Genomic DNA, 22,939 nt, shown 5'->3' on the forward strand with positions numbered 1-22,939 from the left:
CAATAGAGTTTAGGAGTTAAAAAGATTTGGCTGATTTTTGTGCCTGCTTTGCTTCATTCCCAGGTAGCACTTCTGAGGACCCTGGCCTTACATCCCCCTAGATTCATATCCAGAATAAAAAGAATACATCTCTTCCCTAAAAATTCAATCAGAAATCAGAATCACAGATTCAAACTGAGATTGAAGCATATTTCTAAACCAAACTCTGTGATCAGAAAGTAACACTCTCCAGTACTAAAAGAAAGAAAATAGAGACTGAGAAACAAAAGCAACAAAAGCCTGCCATAATGATTTAACTGTTATAATTACAGTCCGATCTGGGCAAACAAGGAGTCATTAGGAGTCACAGTGACTCTCAAGTCAATGTCTTCTCTTATATCACTTTATTGCCCAAGAAGAACAAACTATTAAAAAGGATCTGAATAAGTGCTCAGCATTAAATTATTTGAAATTTAAAATATTTTGTTTTTCTTTCTTAAAAGCTATTTTCATGGAAAAAAAACACAAACCCTCCAGGAAATCCTGGTCATATAGAAACTTTAGCATCACCATTCAAAATGATCTTGGTCTTATGATTTACAGTACTTTTTATCTGTACCTAGGATAGCCATGCAAGATACAAGGCAACCTACAGGATTGAATATTAAGGCAATCAAAAGGTACCCAACCCAGACCTCAGCCTCACTATTTGTTATTATGTTTTCTAAATCTACCATAAAATTCAGCTGTACTTGGAAGATTGGCTGGACTACCTATGTTCATAGAAAAACACAGATATCCTAGGAAAATAAACATCTTTAATTTACTCAATCAGCATTCAATTAATGCAAAGCAAAAAAACCCACACATTTGGGATATAAAATGAACATTTGGAAAATATATTCCTTTTAGAAAGCTTGCAGATCAGGTAGCCCAGGCTGGCCTTGAACTCGCAGCAATCCTCCTGCCTTAACTTCCTGAGTGCTGGGATTACAGGCATGTACCACCAGGCCCATTTTGCAACTGATTCCTTTTTTACAGTTTTATATTTTTATTGAACATTTTATGTTTTTATAATTTTTTTATTTTAAAGATAACAAAACAGAGCAAAACAAATCAGAACAGAACAATGCAAGCAACACAAGACTTCACAACAAGACAACTGGTCAACAACAGTGGCTACTGTAATGTATCTTGTTTTCCTTGAAATAGTTGACCATATCTTCACACACAATAATAGCAAATATAACAAAATAGTATAAAACCATTCAAAAGAATGAAAGCATTATAGAACTTCAAAACCAGATAACAGAAAATGAATAATGGCTACTATAATATCTTATTTTCCTCAAAAAAGTTGTCCATACATTCATACATAATAAAATCAAGTAAAACACAACAGGATAGAACCAATCAAAATAGCTGTTCATACCATCTCACATAATAAAATCAAACAGAACAAAACAGAATAAAATTAATTAACATAGAAGAACAAAAGCATGATAACACTTCAAAAAAGAAGATGATAGGAAATCAGCAATAAGTACCATAATGTCTCATTTTCTTCAAAACAGCTATTCATATCATCACACATAATAAAATCAAACAACAAAATGAATAAAATCAATGAAACGAATGAAAGCATTGTAAGACTTTAAAACAATATAATAGGAAGCCATGGTTACCATAATGTATCCCATTATATTCAAAATAGCTGCCCCTATCATCCAACAGAGTAAAATATAACAAAATAAGACAGAACAAAGGCAAACTTAACAAAATTGTGAAAACAACACAAGAGTTCAAGACAAAACAATAAGAAACTAACCGTAGTTTTCACCTTTCTCTCCCAGGTATTTCCTCCCCTATCACGCTTACAGTAACTAGATTGCTTTTGGATCCCACTGTTTCTTATACTAGGGTTCACTTGTATGAGTTCAAACTGTTTCTCTCATGAACATGATCTCTAGTTTCATTCATTTACCTACAAGAGCCTCGAGATTATTTTACTTTATGGCTGGGTAGCTTTCCACTGCATGGAAATACCATATCTTTCTTATCCATTCTGTGGGTGATGGGCAAGTTACCCTGGATTTTTTTCTGATCTCCTGTAACATGGAGTAACTGTTTTCTCTCCTTTGATTTTCAGCCTATGAATTTCCTTTCCATTTAAATTTGTTTCTTGTATACAGTGTATTGATGGATCTTGTTTCTTAATCCACTCTACAACTGATTTCTTATAAAGTGATATGGAATAGAATTTATCAATCACTTCAGAATAGAATTAAGTGACAAGGACAAGCTACAGATAGGACCTAGAAGACATCATGAGGGATAATGCAACCAGGAAAGTAAACAGGAAAAAACCAAAGAAGAACTTTGGCTTCTAAAGGTTAGCAACTGTGAAGCAGGGGAGAGAAAGCAAAATTAAACAATTAATTGACAGGTGCTATGAGTAAGGATTCCTGACAAATATAAAAGAGAATGGGACAAGAGCCTCCAACCCAGAAGACTTATAATAATCTAGGTAGACTTTTTTTTAAAAAAGGCAGAAATCAGACTATAAAAGACAGAGTGCAATAAAACTGAAGCAGATAGTCTTCTGTGGAGTTTCAGACATGAGAAGAAACAGTGACAGAGACAAGAATATTAAGGAAAAGGAAAGAGTAGGGAGGTGTGACTATGTGGGAGTTAGGGAAGAAGTGAAGGCGCAGAGGAAGACAGAGGAAAAGATTTGGACCCTTTGTCGTCATTTCAGCCACGCCAGCCTGGATGGACCAACATCACTCACTGCACAGTCACTCTGGGCACCACAAAATAAACTCCTCAGCAGTCAGCTGAAGAAGCAAGAAGACAGCTGAAAATAGAATGAGAGTTTCTATTTTATCTAAGGCTTATTTTCCTAACCAACAAAATATGGCTACCTAACCTCCTCCCACATTAGGTTACTGGAAGATAAAATAAAGTAACAAATTAAAGTATCTAGAATATGCCTGGTGTAATAGGGAAAACTTTTTAGTAAGTGCTAATTTTTCTGCCCTTCTGTTTCCTAGAACTGCCATAAGAAATCCCTACAAACTTCGTAGCTTAAAATAAGTGAAACTTATTCACTGACATTTTTAGGGACTGAAGTCTGGAGTCAGGATATTAGCAGGACAACTTTCCTTTTGGGGGCTGTTCTTTGTTTTTTCCAGTTCTGGTGAGAACTGAGAATCCTTGCTGCTCCCTGGCTTGCAGCAGCAGAGAGACAATCTCTGCCTCGACCTATGCATGGTCTTATCTCTGTTTCTCTGTGTGTCCTCTCTTATAAGCCACTGGATTTAAGGCCAACCTAATTATACCTACAAAGACCTATTTCAAATAAGGTTACATTCTGAGATCCTGTTTGAACATGGAGAGGGTTGAGGGAATGCTCTACCCATTCACTTTCCTCCTTTTGTGTTTGAAACATTTTCAGGGCTCCTAACTGCCTAGTTTACAGGAAGATATTACCTCTTCACTGAGCCTGTAGGGTATTCCCACGGTACTGAGCTATACATATCTACATATCTCTTAAGGAAATGTGAGGTTTTAAGACACCCAAAATTAAGCCAGTATTTTCAACAAAACCAAACACTGCCCTTGGTCCTGTCTATATTACAACTCTATAAGATTCAATTTCTTCATATTAAACAGGATTATCATACAATGTTGGGGATAATCAAGGATGATAGTAAATGTAAAGGCATTTCTGAACTCTGATCTACAAATGCTGGTTGTTACTTATAAAACTTTTGATGTTTAATTATTTAACAAAATGTACTGAGATGTGCCAGTCACCATCTTAAAAATTTTGAGGAGATAAGGGAAGGAAATATGTTCTGTAACTTCACAGGTCTCCCAGCTAACACTAATATACAAATTAAAAATATTAATTTTTAATTAATGCCTGTAATCCGAGCACTCAGGAGCCTGAAGCAGGAGGATTGTTGCTAGTTCAAGACAGCCTGGGCTACCAGGTGAGCTTAAGGCCAGCCTGAACTGCACAGCAAGACCCAGCCTCAGAAAGGAAAAAGAAATTAAATAATTTACCACTAAGTAAATTTGGAAATTATTATGTGTGTCTGAAAGAGTGGAAAAGATAGTGGCTCATTCTAGTATGAAGGAGGAAGAAAGTAAGCTACTCTTATAGAACAGGAAAACAATAAAGGAATGTTTGGAGCACATGGTACAGGTGGAAATGCATGCTCTGTCTGGAAGACAGAGAGGAGACCAGGCTGCAGGAGCAGATGGGGAATGCTGGGGAAGAAGGTAAGACACACGGCTAGATGTAATAAGTCTTGAGGCTAGGTGGAACGCCTGGATTTGATGCAGAGTGGCAGCCACTAGCGGTACCTGTAAAGAGAATGCCATGGTGAGAGCAGGGATTAGGAAGTGAAAAGCCTAGAGCACTCGCAATCCTAAAGTGGCAATACAGAGACTAAAGGCAAGAATACAAAACTAATCCAAAGCACGTTCATCTTTACCAGATGCTAAAATCGTGACTGCCAGCAAGATCTGCAGTTTCTGGAAAGCTGCTTATCTTCTAGACAATAATTCTAAAGCCTTTCTAGGGATTTTTTTTCCCTATGTTAACCTCACTTAATCAATCCCTGGGTTGTATAGAAGCTCCCATTTCACATCTCTCATAATCCCAAGACAGGTAAGCAGCTTGGAGGACACATAGGCAAGCTCCACTTGAATGTCAAAGATCTCTCTAAAGCTACATGGATGAAGGCGTCATACAGCCTCTACTTAAACATTTTGGCTAAGAAACATCCATTTCACCCATTACTATCCTTAAAAACAACCAAGATTGAACACATCAGCTCCTTATCGGAATACTTGGTCTGCCTGAGTCCTAGGCAGCTCTTCATCAGAGAAGGTTAGAGTTCTCCTCTGCCAGAGTAGAAGGAGGGACATCGTGATCCTGCAGCTTCTGACAGAGACGAAAGCCAGACGCAGCAGTGGCTGGCTGCAGGAAAGCAGGTCTGAGTCAGTCTGTCAGGCAGTGAAATCCTCACCCCATCTGCTCTGAGTTCCCTGCCAAGTTTCAATGCCTGGACACATGAGTTCCCACTCCCACTTTCACACCCACCACTTTCTCCTCTGAGATGTAGAAACAAAATCTGCTGCAAAGTTTCATCGTTATTTCTGTTCAGCCTCTAGTTCTAACAAATTACCTCTGCTATAAGTTATAGACAATAATGGTGAAGCACATCTTCCCCTAAAACTCCAAGTGGACTGCAATATAACTGGGCAAGAATGCCTGGCTTTCCATCGCCACCACGTTAGTTCCTTGCTGGGAACTGGTTCTTTTCCTTTACCCTTCCATCCTTCTTTTATTTCCTCTGTTTTTGAATGAAATATTGTATTTTTAAGTGTGATGTATATGGAAGTTATAAACCTAGTAATAAAAACAACACTCATGGCCTGCCCTCTCTTTATAAAGTAGACATTTTGGATACTGTTGAAGCTTCCTACCACATCCTCCTGCCTCACACTGGTTTCCATCAGAAGCAACTGCTGTGCAGAACTTTGTGCTCATCACTCACTCCTCTTTCCTTCTTCCTATGAGTGAACTAAATTAACTCACTCATCCAAAAACCTATTTTTCCAGCTCGAAGTCCACTTTCACTTCCATTTCCGTCTGCACCTACACTTGCCAGCCCATCTCTCACATTCTAGCCATCTCTAGCAAATCCTAGTTTTACCAAATTCTAGTTCTTGATAATCCAATAGTTGAACACTCTTAAATCTCTCTTCAAACATGAACACCAATCTCCCAAATCACTGTGTCCCAAAATTAGCATTCACTTGCCTACCTTCTTCCCTCTTTTCCTCCCTTCCTCCTTTCCTTCTTGTCGCTTTCCCTCTTTCCTTCCTTAAGAGACAGAATCTCATTATGTTGCCCAGGTTGGCCTTGAATTCCTATCTTCAAGTAATCTTTCTGCCTTAGTCTTCCAAGTAGCATAAGCACAAGCCATCAGGCCCAGCTAAATTAAACAGCATAATCCCTGCATACTTTATTATACTAGCTAGCTATGCAATGAGTATTCCAGGCTGTCCTGATACCAGTGCCTATCTATTTGGCTAATGTGAGCCACTGTTGGAGGCCCATAACCTCACTGCAGAGTTTACATGTCATTCAGACTAGATCATCAAACACTTAAAGGCAAAAAATATGTCTGAGAGAGGCTCTGATTTAGGGGTTAAGGCCTGATCCTATCTGACTTCAAAAAAGGATGACCATGCAACTAGGACAAATGAGCTTTGTTGGACATAAGGTAATGCACACTTGTAATCCTGGTTACTTGGGAAGCTGAAAAGAAGAGGATTCCAAGTTTAAGGCCAGTCCTTGCAACACTTAAGACCTTGTTTCAAAATTTTAAGAGTTTGTGTTGTAGCTCAGCACTTCTTAGATACATCTCTAGTACTACAAAACAAACAAATTTGAGTGTCTTCCTCTCTATTCTCAACCCTTAACCCCTAAACAAGATCTCTAGCCCATGATCATACCTACAAGAGGACTAGGTCTATTATTACATACATTGAGCTAGCTTTACCAGAAATCATTTATCACACACCTTCAAAAAGCCTATTGCTAGCTGGCGTGGTGGCACACACCTATAATACCAGCACTTCAGAGGCTGAGGCAGGAGGATCACCGCAAGTTCAAGGCCCGCCTGGGATACAAAGTGAGCTCAAGACACACCTGAACTGCATAGCAAGACTTTGTCTCAAAAAGACCAAAAAAAAAAAAAGCATTTGCTTCATTTACCTCTGCCTCACTTTTCCTTGAAGAACCAGTCCCTATAGGAGATAAAAGCCCTGCAATCAACATATATTTTTAGACTTAGGACTCCGAGAAGCCAAGCCAGCACCTCCCCTCTTTGGTAAGCGAAGGCAGGGTGGCAGGCTGCAGCCCTTCCAGGGGGAGAACTAGCAGTGTCTCCTGAGATCCACGCTATGTTGGAACTTAGGACTCTGAGAAGCCAAGCCAGCACCTCCCCTCCCTGGTAAGCAGCGGTAGTGTGGCCCACTGCAGCCCTTCCAGGGGGAGAACCAGCAGTGTCTCCTGAGATCCACGCCATGTTGGAACTGAGGATGCTGTGAAAACAAATGACCATTCTGCCTCCCTGCTTAGCAATAGTGAACCTACTGCTACATGGCCTAGAGTCAAATATCCCACTTCCCCTATCCTCCTTCTCCCCCACCCCCATATTAGCAAATGGGAACCAGAAATCTGAGCATCTCCTGGGAGGTTGACCATAGCAAGTAAGGGGGACTTCCTTCTACCATTTCTTTGAAGGCAAACATTTTTATTACTGTTTTGCTCTTTTCTGATTAATGGTACTGCTCTATTCAATATTCTGTTTTGATAAGTTCTATAGTGTTCTATATTTCATCTCATTTTGATATACGGGATTGAAAGAACAACTATTATAAAGATAACAAAATATACTGTGATACTTATTACTGTTATCCCAGTAACCTGCTGTGAAGTTCTGTACCAATTTCACTGTACGATCTTAGTTGGCTTTATTCTGACTTGCTCTGTTGTATACTTTCAAAATAAAAATTTAAAAAATATATATATTTTTAAAAATATCTTTGCTTCATTTTCTTATGTGCAAGGCAAGAACACTACCACTTAGAGTACAGTGAGGGTTAAGTGTTCTCTGCTTAGCCCAAAGGTACAATTTAAATAATTTAAGATACATAAGGCCTTTATCATGGTGATAGATGCAACCATTACTAAAATAACATCAAGTATCTTTCATTTTTCTCTGTATAATATCAGAAAATCTCCTAAGTACACTTCACAAAAAGGCCCAGCAACAAATAAACTGCCAGCAGTTCAAATCTAGCAAAACATAAAGAGCATTTACACTGCATGACTGACATGTATCCTCCAAAAAAGTTTGCTTAACATATAAACATCAGTCTATGTGATATACCACATCAGTAGAAAAAAGATAAAAACCACATAATCATCTCAACAGAGAAAGCATCTGATAAAATTCATCACCTTTTCATTACAGAAACACTCAGCAACCTAGGAATCAATGCAGCTTCCTCAACCTAACTCTACACTAATGCAGAAAGACTGACAGCTTGCCCAAAGATCAGGAAAGAAACAAGGATGTTCAATCTCTCCACTTCTCAACATTGTACTGGAGGTTCTACCAGGACAATTAGCAAGAAGAAACATCCAAATTGGGAAGGAAGAAGTGAAGTATCTGCTTATAGATGACATGATCCTGTATACAGAAAATTCTAAGGAATAGACAAACTTAGATGGCTCATGTTTTCCTTTTTTTGCAGGGGGGAGGTGTATTGCTTTTTGAGACAGGGTCTCACCATGGAGCCCAGGCTGGTCTTGAACTAACGGCAATCCTCCTACCTCAGCATTCCAAATGCTGGATTATAGGGATGCACCACCAGTTCCAGCTTTAATTTTTAAACTCACTACAAACTATAGTAATGAAGGCAATGTGATATTAACATAAGAATAGAAAATGAATCATTGTAACCCACTGAATCAATGAAATAGGATTGAGAATTCATAAAGTAAAACATAATTCTATAGTGAACTGACTTTTGATAAGAGTGCCAAGACAATTCTATGGAGAAGGGAGAGTCTTTTCAATAAGCAGTGAAGGGAAAAAAATAGACAAGTACATGCTAAAGACTAAAGTTAGACTCCTCTTTCAAACCATACACAAAAACCAAGGCAAATGTACTAAAGATCTAAATGTAAGAAATGAAACTATAAACATCTTAAAAGAAAATACAGGCATAAATCTTTGTGAGATATAATTAGGCAATAGTATCTTATACATACACACAAATAACAAAGTAACAGATAAACTGAACTTTATTAAAATTAATTAAAAACATGCTTCAAAGAACACTATCAAAAGTAAAAAGACAATCCACAGAATGGAAGAAAAAACTTGCATATCATATAATTGGTGAGGCTGAAAAAACTTGCAAATATAACTAGTAAAGTATTTGTATATAGAAAACATAAAGAGCTCTTACAACTCAATAACAAAAAAAATATTGCATTAACCCAATATTTAAAATGGGGAAAAGGCAAGGTACTGTGGCACATGCCTATAATTCTAGAATTTAGGAGGCAGCCAAGGCAAAAGCATAGAGTTTGAGGCCAGCCTGGACTACATAGTGAGTTCAAAGTTGGCTTGTACTAGATAGCAAGACTTTGTGTCAAGAGAGAGAGAGAGAGAGAGAGAGAGACAGACAGACAGACAGAGAGAAATCAAATAGACACATCTTCAGAGACCAGTGACTACATGAAAAGGTACACAATATCATTAATCACTAGGGAACTGTGAAGCAAAACCACAAATTAATTATGTTTCATACACCCTAGATGGTTGTAACTTAACAAAAACACAACAATAAAACAGACAATAATTTGCATTGTCTACCACGTGAGGCAAGTAGAACTGTCATAGATTGATGGTGGGAAAAAAGCCTGACAGTATCTCAAAAAATTAATCAGAGCTACTATATGAACCAGAAATTTCCCTCCTGAATACACACCTAAGAGAACTGAGGGGCTTAGGGTTACAACTTAACTATAAAATACTTACCTAGCACATGAACTCCTGGATTCAATATTTAGCACAGCATACCCAAAAGAGACATGTTCATATAACAAATTAACAAGGTGCAAAACATTCACAGTATCATTATTTATATCTGTAAAGAGGAAGCACTCCAAAAGTCCATCAAATGATCAGTGGCTAAGGAAAATGTGGAACACCTACACAACAGAACATTGTACACAAAAGAATACAATTCCATATAAGGAAAAGAAATACTGATGTATATCAAAATGTGGATAAACCTTGAAAAAGAGACTAACATGAAAGAAGCAACAGTCTTAAGGTAACATACTCTATGGTTCCATTTATATGAAATATCTAGAATAGACAGATTTTAAAGACAAAAAGTAGAATCAGTGGTTGCCTGGGGCTAAGGAAAAGATCACTGGGGAATGCCTGCTAGTGAGTATGTTTTCCTTCAGGGTGTGATGTATATGTTATACAATAAGAGAGTGATTACAGTTTCACTTTGGAGTACACTAAAACCAATGAAACATATATTTTAAAATGGTAAATTTTATAGTGGAAAAATAATTTTCTAAAACCCCAGTTACAAATTATATCAATCTCATGCACCCAACTCTGCCTCACATCTATAAATTATCTAGAGAAAATAGAACTGCCTATACCTCTTTATTCAGCTTATTTCATAATGGTCACTCTTCTGATAGTAGTTATTTCTCCAAAATCTCTTTCCTGACATTGATTCCTGAAGTCCTTGACCTAAATTTTTCCACTGAGCTATGAAGTGTATACTAACTTGTACAATTATTCTGCTATCAGAGATATGAAGTAGAAGTAACATGCTGTGGTGGACTGACAACTAATAGTAAACTCGTAACACCCAGTTGAACTGAGTCAGTGTGGTTCTGGGTTTAGAGGGCCCACCTGAGGATTGTTTCTAACAGCATAAAAAGAGAACTGGATTGGAGGAGGGTGTGCTGTTGATCCTCCTAAGTTCGTCGCTCTCTTTCTGATTTGAACTCAGCTGTTTTCATCACTGGAGGACCTCAGGTCTTCACTGTTGCTGAAGATGGCTATGTTCTCTCTGGGAGAGTTCTAATTCTTACTTTAAACATTGTTTCCTGGCTCCAGTGCAGATCTCTCTGCCTGCTACCACAGATCCTTCATCCCACTGGCACAGACTTTCTAGCTTCCATCACTGACCTTTGGACCGTCCCAGTGCAGACCCTTGATTTAGACTAGCATGAAACATTGTTGTGGGCTCTAGGCCTCCAGCTGGATTTGTAAAGAACATCACTATGGGTTCCAGGATTTCAGCTGGACTCATGCAGGACACTGCTGTGGATCCAGGCTCTCAGCTGGATTCTTTGGGTCTCCAGTGTATGGACAGATCTCTTGTACTCCTTTGCATTTGACTCTTTGGGTAAATGTTATAAAATAATCCTATAAATTATGTGTCCTTTATTAAATCTTTACCCTTATAACACTGACTATAACATACAGGTTTGAAATTCAGACATAAATTTAAATCATTACTCATTACGTTCTCACTGTATGGGAGTAGTTATTGAATCCAGTTCTCAGATGCAAAATGTAGATAACACCTTAGTTAACATCCAAACACTCCTGCACATGGTAGGGGCTCTGAGGCTAGAAGAGTTCAGAATTAAGGCAGTGCTACCCAGATATTCTTTATTAGCCCTCTCTACTACAACACTTAAGTCTCTTTACAGAGGGGCCTGTTGACCCCCAACCTCATGTTCTAGTACTCTTTACTCTTTTCCTTTTGATCATATACAATATCTGTACCAAGAATATAGTATTTCCCAAAAAGTAATGTCTTTTCATTTCTTTTTGCTTTATCCCTCTGCATGAAAAGACTTATTCCTTCAACCTACCTAGTGAGCTTCTATTCTTCCTTTAAGTCCACCTTAGATGTCTCCTCTTTTGTTACTCCTTCCCACACTTTCTACTTTAGGCAAATTAATTATATTCTCCTCATTCCCTTAAGGGGTCAAAGACTTGTGTACATATGAAGGAAATGTTAAGGGTAAATATGTTGCTTATTTCAGTTTTACTATTCATAATCTTTCACAAAGTTGACAGCACCATTATTAGAGATCCAAGAATATTATTTGTTATATAATCATTTGCTTTAAGTAAAAATCTCAAGCCTCAATACATTGCCAACAAATAGAATCAGAATTATTCTGTCTGTAACAATACACAGAGGATCCAATGCTTTTCCCATTTGGGTCTTCTCACTGGAGACCATGAGGAGGGCCATGGAACCTATGACCCAAATCCAATACCCTTTTTGCACGAATCAAGGAACCTGGGCCGAGAAAAGGGAACTATAGTACTCAAGATCATACAAAAGGTTAATAATAGGGCCGTGACCAAGGTCTTTTGCCCTCTAGCACTATCATGTCATTTCTGTTTTCCTATTCTTGAGAAAGGAAAGCTATATGAAGAAGACCAGTAAAAGAATTAAGAGGTTTGGTTAGTCTTTAAAAATTCAATGAGAGCTTCTTTCGTCAGCTTGTCAACTGGAGTGGAGGATGTGCCAGTATAATATCTACCTTAAGACAGTCTTAAAGACTGGCTGCTAAGAGATTCAGCAGGGAGGCAGAGAGAGCAGAAGGTTAGGGGAAGTGTGTGGCTAGGATACTGCTATTTGCAAGCCCAGTAAGTACCATATCTCAGAAGGGCAGCACTTACATGATGAGATTTCTGGGTCATCAGGAAGAGCCCCATCTATCCATCCCCACCACCACCAAAAAATGGCAAACGTGCACCTTACTGACAACTGCAATTTCTATGTGGAATCCCTGGTTCAGACACAAGCTGATTGTAGGTTGGATTCTGGATGTCAAACACAAGTTGCCTGGCTCACTTGTAGTCTCAATTTTCTGACATATAAAATCAACACAGTAATATGATTCTACAGTTTACCTAAGTAACAACTTGATTAAATGAGACAATATACATAGAAACACTCAGGGAGTCCCTGAGTAAGCATTCAATAACAGGAGGCCCTTTCTTTCTTTATGTTAGGCACAGCTCTCCCTACACAAAGTTCTTGTAATATAAAAGCCTCTGAAATTTAAAACACTGGCAATACCAACTTGCTATTGGCTGAATATATGTTCTGCTCCCAAATCTATATGTTAAAACCGCTAACTTCAATTGTGACAATATTTGTAGGTAGGACCTCTAGGAAGTATAATAGTTTTTTCAAGTGAACATATTAGTTTAGATGACTTTAAGGTCATGAGGTCAGAATCAGGATGAGGTTTGTTGCCTTATAAGAGTATGAAGAGAGACAAATCAATTTCTCTCCCTCCCTCCCTTCCCTCCTCACCTCTATCTCCCCTCCCCTCCCCTCCTGTTCCTTCCTTTTCCCTCTCTTTGTTTCTCCCCCATCTGCCCTTCCTGGAGATGACAGCCACACGGTACTGTCTACAAGCCAGGAAGAGAACTCTCATGAGAATTTAATCATGCTGACATCCCAGCCTCTTAAGATTTCCAGCCTCCAAAACTATGAGAAATAAGTTTCTATTGTTTAAATCACCACAGCTGATTGAGGGTGTGCTGGTACAATCTCTCTGTTAAACTATTATCTACTAACGTATAAATATGTATTTGCTCTATAACCAGCAAATTTCTGGGTATACACACAAAAGAAATAAGAATTTATACTCAACAAAACATATGTACAAGATGTTCATAGCACTATCTATACAGTAGTTCCAAACTGGGAACTTAAGTATCCATCAACAGCAAAATGGATACATAAGTAATGAGATGGAATGCAAGTCAGCAATGAAAAATAAACTCATGCTACATAAAGGAAAACAAGAATTTCATGAACATAAAGTCAAACTAAAGAAGCCAAACACCAAAGAAGTTGTACTGTATGATTCCACGCATGTAAAACTAAAGAACAGACAAAATTAATGGATGATGAAAGCAGTAAAAATTGTGGTTACTTGATGAATGAGGAGATATAATAATTGAAAGGGATCTTACTGAAGGTTGGGAAGTACTGGTAGTGCCATTTATCTCAACTTGGGTTATACCTTAAATTTGTAAAATGTCATTGAGCAATACAATTGTAACTGGTGCGCTTTTAAGTACAAAGTTTTATACTCCAAATTTTTAAGATTATAGAAAAAATAATTCTCAGAAGGCCTAACAGATTGAGGGTCATAAGGTCCCAGAGCTCCTCTAGTCAAGGACTATACTCCATGATTCCCATGTTTCCAGCCCTTCTCTCCAAGGCCAACTTCTATTTCAAGCTTCGAGTAACTCAGTAACCACCAAAGCATATTCCTAATAGGTCTCCTGAGCTGCATAAGTTCTCTCTCCTCCTATCTTCTACACTGTATGCATAAACCTCCCTAAGCATCATAGTGGGGGAGTCAGTCCCCTGACCAGAACAATCACTACTGTCCACTGACCACAAGATAAAAGTCTCTGAACTTTACACTTCAGGTTCTCCTCATCAGATCCCAACCTACTCTTCTAGGCTTAGCTTATGATTACTCCTTGTCTTGACCCACTGTTTCAATCAGCTAAAACAAATGAATCAACACAAGGCCCACACTCTGCCTCTCCCTTTTCACTGACATAGGAAATGGATTTGAATTTTAAAAAGCCAGTTGTTTGCTAATGTGATAAAAGTCTAACAAAGTCTGTATAATCCCCACAACTACCTCTCTACTCACCATCCTTTTTCAATATTCCTGTAGGCATATCTTATAAACTACTTTATCTTCAAATGCAAAGTACAAAGAATAAACCTAGCTCCCAGCAAACAACAGAAGTAATTTAATGCCTCTATTCCTAGGTTTCCTAAATAAATGATAATGATGATAACAATAGCTTTCTATTTATATAGCACTTTAGAGTTTAAAGAGCACTTTCATAACCTACTCTATTTCAATTAAGTCTCACAAGAAACCCTAGAAAAGAAAAGCATTCTTGTTCATATATTTACCCATAAGGACAGGTGAGTATGAAGGTACCTTCCAGTTCTCCTGCTCCTGAGATGCAGTCAGACAGCTCCTGGATACTCTTCTGAACACTTCCCCGTGTTGGATGTGCACTCTGCCCCTGCATGGCACTACTCTGATACTGTAGTATAATCTCTAATATGTTACCTGAGAGCACTACATTCATGCTCTTATGGTATTAACTTTCTAGCAGTCTCCCAGATTGAAAAGTCTAAGACATTTAAACAATTAAATAGTGACACTTTAGGCAACCCAAGATGACATACATGGAAGTGACATTTGGAAAAGACTATCCAGGACCCAGAGAACTTTATATTCCTTCACAGTGTTTTGAGGCCCACTACCAGCCGAGCTGCTAAACGCTGAGAAAAGAATAAAATGTAGCCTTGCTCTAAAGGCACTCATACCCACCCACAGCTATAAATCGTACCCCTAGCATTCACTGAAGCTTAAATGTAAAGGATCCCTTCCTTCACACCAGACTTTTTTTTTTGCCAAGTTGTCTCAAAACTTAAGGAAATATTCTAGACACTGCCATCCATTCTTCCTGAAAATGAATGTTCCATTTAGAATTAAACCACTGTGTAAACTGCCACAAGTTAAGAACAGACATGAAGAAAAATTTAACCTTTACCTGACCCTAGAGAAATGCATGTTAAAACAGTCAAATATTCTGTATTCTTCCCCCCCCCAAGAAAGTAATAAGCACTAAGGAGTAATAAAATCCAAGATGTGTAAATTTGGTTGTAAAAAAGAGAGGGGGAAAAAAAAAAGAAAAAGAGCTCTAACGGATATAACAGCAAGTGTGTTTGGGGGTGTTAAATAGCTGACTTTATCAATGTTTTTGGAACATTGAACACAGCTGTTTGCAGTCTCCCTGTTTGAATGTCCACCTTGTGTTCTTTGATACTGTGATTTGAGGAACTATTTTCAAGAAGATAGTGTGTAATCTACTAGCAGGTAATTTCTTACTGTTATGTTTTTTTGTTTTGTTTTGTTTTGTTTTGTAGTTCTGTAATGCGTGTACCCTTACGCCGCTTTGGTTTGTTTTGTGTTTTTCTCTTTTTCCTCTTAAATAAAAAAAAAAAAGAAAAAAAAAAACAGTCAAATATTGCCTTATCATATTAACACTTATGAAGATACTATCATGTCCTGGAAAGTAAGGTAAAAATTACTGGCAGCCTATGAATTGAAAAGAATCTGTTATAGAAGCTTTTATGGATATTAAAATGCAATATCTATCAAATGATATATAACTCACAATAATCTGGGTTTTAAGAATTTCTCTATTTTTTCACAATAATCTTTGATCAAGTAGTTCCTCTCCTGAAAACTGACACTATTATGTAATAATGAGGAAAAACCAGAAGCCAACACAGTTCTCCAACAGAAATGTAATTGAAGAAACCATTGTGGGGTGGGCATGGTGGTACACATCTGTAATCCTAGCACTTGGGAGGCTGAGGCAGGAGGATAGACACAAGTTCAAGGCCATCCCGGGCTACATAGTGAGTTCAAGGCTGGTCTTAGATACACTGCAAGACCTTGTCTCAAAAAAAAACCCAAAAAACCCCCCAGAAACCTCTGTGCATCAGCCATGAAAAACATTATTAAGATTATATAACAATACAATTATTAATATTAATATTCTAATATTTTACATAATTGTTAAGAATATATAAAATTATTACAGTAAAATATGAAATAGTAGACTACAACCATAATTATGAAAAATACGTTCATATTTTGACAAACGTTGGGAGAAATATGGAAAAACACGAAGGCAGCTGCTCTATTGCTCTGGTAAATCTATGAGAGAGTAAATCCGGCATGAATCCAAGCCATCGGAACTGCTGCCATGATAGTCAGCAAGAGCAGCAAAATGCGCAGCATCCCGATTGCGGGATAAGGTGCACCCTGCAAGGTGGCCGGATATTCACCTGCACCTTCCAGTCTTTCGACAAGCATATGAATCTCATCCTCTGTGACCATGATGGATTCAAGCTTAAGCCAAAGAACTCCAAACAAGCAGAAAGGAAAGAGAAAAGATTTCCCAGTCTTGGCGCCACTGTGAGAGAAGAACCTGGTCTCGGGGACAGAAGGACCTCCTCCCAAAGATCCTGGCATTGCCCGAGTGCCACTTGCTGATGCTGCTGGGGGCCCAGAAGTCAGCAGGGCTGCAGGTAGTGGAATCCTGGCTGGTGTTCCCATGGACTTGCTGGGCCAGTCCACGGGGTTGGTGGGCCATCCCAACGGGATTACTCCACAAGGAAGAGGTACTGCTAGATCTAACAGCGGCTGCTGCCACAGTATTGCCAGGCCGACTCAGTACCCACCCGGCCATGAGGTGCTCTTCCCCACCTATGGGCCGAGGGGCACCCTCTCCAGGCATGATGAGCCCTCCTCCTAGTATGTGGCCACCCATGGGTCCCTCAATGGGGATCCCTCCTGGATCAGGGACTCCTCTGGACATGCCCCTCCAGAGATGCGGGCCCTGCCCAGGTATGCCAGATCTTCTTGGACCTTGGCCAGAGTTTATGGAAGTAGCTCCACAGAAGCTTGGCCAGATTCCCTAGAGCCAGGTAACCACAGACCTATTTATTTGTTATACTAATGTTCAAGGAGTCTCTCCAAATTGTCTGGTTTCCCTTAGGGCTCCTTTTTCTCCCCCACCCCACCCATGCAGCACCTCCCCAAGCCCTAGAGTCATCTAGACCCTCCTCTGCTCCCTGCCTGTTTCCTGTGAGGCTGTACATAGTCCTTTTATTTCCTTGTGGCCTATGAAACTGGTTTATAATAAACACTTTTCAGAGAAAATTTTTAAAAATAAAAATAAATTTATGAGAGAGAAACATTTTCTCTGTAAATCTTCCTTTAACCACGTTGATATAACAGTAAACCATACTATTATATTGCTTGTTTAATTCATATCTCCCCCATTGAATTATAAGCTTTATGAAGGCAAGAAAATGTCTTTCATGCTCAGCATTACAGCACAAGTTCCTAGTGAATAGTTGGTTCATGAAGGAATGGATGAGTTACACAGGAAAGTTCTAAATAAACACCCACAAGAAGAGAAAATGAGGTAAACATTAGAAACAAATGGCTCATCTCTACATGTCTGTTTCTAAGACTCAACTAAGGTAAAAACAGAATCAACCCACTTAAGACTCTGGGGAATCTTTCTTTCTGCAACGTTACTGCCAAGATCTTTGCTCCTAAAGGGTTTGAAGAAATCGCAGCATTTTGTAAGTGGTCACGGCAGCACAGAGCTCCTATGATTTTCAAGAAATACTCCAAGTAGGAAGATGAAGAGCCTCAAAAACTTTTCTCTATCCCAAAATTCACATTTGACTACCAGAACCTTCCATATATCTGTTGCTAGAATTAATGGGAAAAAGGAGGATTACCAAGAGCGACTGTCTATGGGGTGAAAGGGAGAGCATGAAAAATATCAGCAGAGAAAAGTCTTTTTATTAGGAATTTAAATCTGACACCACCTTGAGCTGTGGCTTAAGAAATAAATTTTGAAGTACAAAGGAAAATAAGAAGCTTTAAGGAACTGAGTCCTGGAGTGAAAATCCCCTTTCCTGACAATTTAAAATTAGTTTAAAATATATCAGAGGCACCAGAAGGACACATAAGTCATAAAGTATTATAGGAATTAACAAAAACACACAGGAAAAGGAGACAGTCTTTAAGTTATTTTTCAACCAACCTACACAACACCTGTCACAAACCATGCAGGCTCTTCTCAACTTAAGCAATTTTTTTATCCATCTTTCATGCTCTGTGCAAAAGCGTCATCAGTTGATTAATGCACAGCTCAGAAAGTTCAGCTGCACAGAGAACAGGGGCACCAAGTAAGGAGAAAGGGCATAAAGTAAACACAGTCCAGATGTTAGATGTAGCTCTGCCTATTTTGATGTTGCAACTTTAAGCAAATCACAGTTTCTCTGAACCTTGGCTTTCTAATCTAAACTGGGAATTATACCAATTTATCACAAGGTTAAAGTGACAATTAAATGAGATTATACATAAAGTCAAAGCACATAACAAATTATAATGTTTCACTTAAATATATTAATTTACTACAGGATTACTCATGCTATAATTTTTTTCTCAAGGTAATGACTGAGTGCATTTTTTCAACCAAAAAATTCTATATAGGCCATTTTAAGAGTGCAGAAAAATCAGTGTCCTCCTACTTTGCCAAGTCAACTGCTGGTTTCCTCCTTCACAGCAGACTTCTTGTGTTGGTCAACAAAGAATGATTCATATTTCCCTATTATTCTAACCCTGAAATTCCACCATTAATGATTTAGAAGCTTTTCTATTTTTCAGTCCTTTCTATGAAAATGCAAAAACCTGAAAAAAGATTGCCAATAGCAACTCACAGTTGAGCTAAGATTAACTCAGCCTGATGAAAACTAAGTGCTATAAAATAAGGACGCCAACAGCAATTTGTCCGACAGTTTCTCAAACTCTATCAATTTCGAGTTTTCAGTCTCATCATCTCCAGTCACCAAATGTCCCCCAATTTCAGCATCTAAAAATCTTTCAGACTATTTCTTGCACTGGAAAACAAGACTTTATGTCCCAATTTTGTTTCAAAAAATATGTTCACCTCTGGAACAGGTCCCAGGTCATAGTGATGCCAAAACTTTTCAAGGTTTCAGTGATAACAAATAGCTGGCTATGGCATGCATGCTGTATGCTCACCACCATGATCAAAGGATCTATGTCTATGGATGAAGAAGATGAGGCACCAGTGGAGAGAGAAAGCACAGGAAAAATTCACTGTCTCCTCATCTCTAAATAGAATCAACAGCCCAGATACTAGGAAAAAACCTATTTTCTCTCCTGTATGTTACTTACTAGTTATTACTAGTAACTAGAAAAGCTGCCCATATCCATATGTAAAGGGAAACTAAATGAGTAATTCCTTCTTGTATGCATTCTCAATCCCATTTTAAGCCTGAGGAAACTGAGAGTTAGGCAAAGGAACAGTAACCTTCTAGGACCTGAATTAAACTGGTCTCAATCTTCCCATCACTACCTCTTATTCCTTCACTGGCTTCTGTCAAAATTCAGCAATCTTTGAAGAGAACTCCCAGCTAGCACCAAAGGTAAATAGTTAAGCTAACCCCCCTTGGGAGACAAAGGAATCTGCAAAATGACTTGAAGAATTGGTTTCTGTCCAGTAACTGAAGTTTCCAATCAGATTAGTTAACTGTCTACCTTTTTGGAGCCTGCGACTCAGTCCGGGAAGCCCATCAAAAAACACAAAAGACCAAATTCAAAGACCTGGGTTTTAGCTCTGACTCCCTCACTTTCTGGCTATTGAAGGTTAAATAATCCTCTTAACTCCCTCAGATCTTAATTCTTTCATTACATAAAATGAGAATAAGATTGACTACTGCACCACAGATACCTTGTGTTTAGGATTAAATATGGCATGGTGCTCAAAGTTTCCACAAAGAAGCCAACTTAAAATCATACTCACTGGACTCTTTCAAAACACTAGTAATCAATATTTTCTAAACTATGTATAACAAACTACTCCAAGATAAATGAAGGAATATTCACCCAAGTTTGTTGTATTTTTCAAAATTATTTTTTAGTGTCATGGAAATCTTTCTACAAATGATACTACTTGACTTGAAGACTCCCATAATTACTCATGTAATCTGTGGCCTTAAAGTGGCTAAGAAAATCTGCTTGTCATGGTGGGATATTGCTTGAAATTCTCTCATATACCAGTTCTGGTATTAGGCATTTTCAAAGTTTATTTCAACTGATCCCCATAAGAACACTCTGTGTTACATTTTACCTTCTTTTGATAGATGAACAATCTAAAATTTAGAAGTATAAGGAATTGCCCAAGGTTAATCATGTGCCTGTGTCAAAGAGAAAAAGAAATACTTAGTGTTTAGGCAAAAAGAAATCTGGAATGTTGTTATCTGGAAATCTTGAGTGTGGAACTACCTACTAGCTAACAACAGTAATTTATTTAATGACTTAGTAAGTAGTTAACACATTGACTAAAAATAGTTCCTACGTGCCCAGTACATTATGTGTTACCATCACTTAAACCACTGTGCTTATCCAATTTTTTTTTATTTTTTCTATGTCTAAATCCTTGATGCCACCTAGCCTAAATCTGCTGTGCATACATTACTCATGGTTACTATACTTTTGCCTTTTCTTTTCAATTCCTCTTAACTGAAATGTCTCTCTCCTTCCTCAGTAATCAAATTCCCTTCATCCTTCAAAGCCTAGCACAGATCTGCCTATTGTGAAGCATTATCTGGTTTCTCCAGTACATATTTTCTACCTGAACAACTGAACAACTCTTTATACTGTCAAATAATGCAATTTGTAGAAAGCATTCAAGTTTTAGAAATCACTTAATCTACAAGGATCTCTGAAGACAGATTTGGCTATATCCCTAATTTTTGAAATAGAAATTGAGAGCCAGGGTCCACCAGGGGCAGTGGGAAAAGACTCAGCAAGAAGCCGAACCACACCTTTCTGTGAGCCAGGGCCTACCATGGGGAATGGGAAGAGACTCAGCAAGAAGACGAACCATGTCTTTCCATGAGCCAGTTGATGTGCAGGCTGGGAAACCAGGAGAGCATTCCACTGCCACGCCCGGTAAGCAACTGGCTATTTTAGAGAAACTCAGGATGAGATGATAGCAACTGAGGTGAAAGGTACAGACCAGCATTCCTGTTGTGTGATTCACGTTGCAGGCCTGGGGCTGGTGGTCTGGGCATCTATTTGGAAGATGACAGTGTGCATTGTTGCAATTGTGGGGGATTTCTTTCTGTCTCGATTTTGAAATCTAATGTTTTATTCCATTTTACTGTTTTGTTTCATGCCTATATCTGGTAATCTGAGAAACTATTTTGAAGATAAAAACATGCAGTATAACAATCATAGTAAATTCCTATCATCCTGTGAAAACCTATATAGTTGTTGTTTTGTTGTTGTTATCTTGCTTTGGTGGTGGTGTTTTGTAGGTTTGTATGCTTCTTGATTTTTCTGTTTTTTCATTTTTCTCTTTAAAAAATTTTTTAAATCAAATAGAAATTGAGACGTTAAGGGTTATCTTTCCTATGGTAACACTAAAAGTTAACTAGCAGAGTAGAGACTTGAATCTAGATGCCTTAAGTAATTGAAATGCTCTTTCCACTACATTACCCTAATTTTCCTTTCTTCAGATTCTATATGAGTTCTCAAAACTAAAACCACATATTCCATATTTATGCAATTCCAAATATTTTACTGGTTTTTTAGCCTTCATGGCAACACGATGGAGTTAGTGTTTGTTGGTTGATTAATTAGTTTATCAATCTTTCATTTGAATGTTTTTATGCAACAGTTAAAATGTGTGTAAACACTGGACTTGGCAAAATCGAAATCCTCAACAAGAACTATCCATCAGAAGATAGGAACTGAAGAGGGTCATATATTTGTACATACTGAAAGTAGGAAAAACCCAAAAACTACTCTGTCACTAGACTCTAGAAGTATAAAAGAAAAATAGTTTTCTGTCGAGTTATTATTTTTGGAGAATTCAAGTCCATAACTGAGAAACGGGACCTCAGTTTTTTTCTATAAAGCCCAAGCCTCTTTGTGCAGCATTAAATCACACTGAAGTTATTGTATAAACTCAGTAGGCTCCTTAAACTGAGAAACAGGATCAAAGGTATATATCCTAGAAAAAGAATTATAGTTGTTCTTGGGAGGACTGGAATGAAAGAATGGTCCAGAATAGGAAGAAAAAAAGAAAGAATAGACTTTGAAACTTGAGAAAGGCTCCAGTAAACAAAGATATCTTGGTGCCTCAACTATGAGAGGAAAAGAAGCCTAGAGCATGACAGCTGTTCTCCCACAGGTAAGAGCAAACATGAAGTACATAGCATACCAAAGCGGGAGTCAGAGGGAGGTGGGACAGGTACATCACCAGCCTCAGCTAAGGGGTAAGGTGCAGGAAATGCTAATAACAGTCATTGCTTTTATACCATTTTACAGTTTACAAAAAAGATTTTTACTTCCTGTTGACCACTCACTGCTTACTGCTGCTGTCTGTCATTTATTATATATAAATATATCTGAGTGTTTGCTTATTTATGGGGAACTAAAGAATCATTTTTACTCATTATTGACATAGTTGTAATTTTTTCATGAGTCATGATTAGTTTAGAAAGTAATTTCTGAAAATCTTTCAAAATGCTGGTAATACTAAAATAAAAGATATGATCATTGGGGCCAGGGATTTAGTTCAGCAGCATAAGTGCCTGCCTGTCAAGCATA

The 22,939-nt window shown here is 38.1% G+C and overlaps 1 protein-coding gene and 1 pseudogene across 1 annotated transcript in view; one reads left to right on the plus strand and one right to left on the minus strand.

Moving 5' to 3' along the window:
- The window catches only part of Syn2 (synapsin II), a 189,876-nt gene that overhangs the window by 157,463 nt on the left and 9,474 nt on the right, over nucleotides 1-22,939 (minus strand). The window lies entirely within an intron of this gene.
- On the plus strand, nucleotides 16,476-17,193 carry LOC100729695 (small nuclear ribonucleoprotein-associated protein B-like; annotated as a pseudogene).

This window comes from Cavia porcellus, unplaced genomic scaffold (assembly GCF_034190915.1).
Source record: "Cavia porcellus strain 051 isolate PalLab524CR breed Dunkin Hartley unplaced genomic scaffold, mCavPor4.1 scaffold_27, whole genome shotgun sequence".
NCBI classification, from domain to species: domain Eukaryota; kingdom Metazoa; phylum Chordata; class Mammalia; order Rodentia; family Caviidae; genus Cavia; species Cavia porcellus.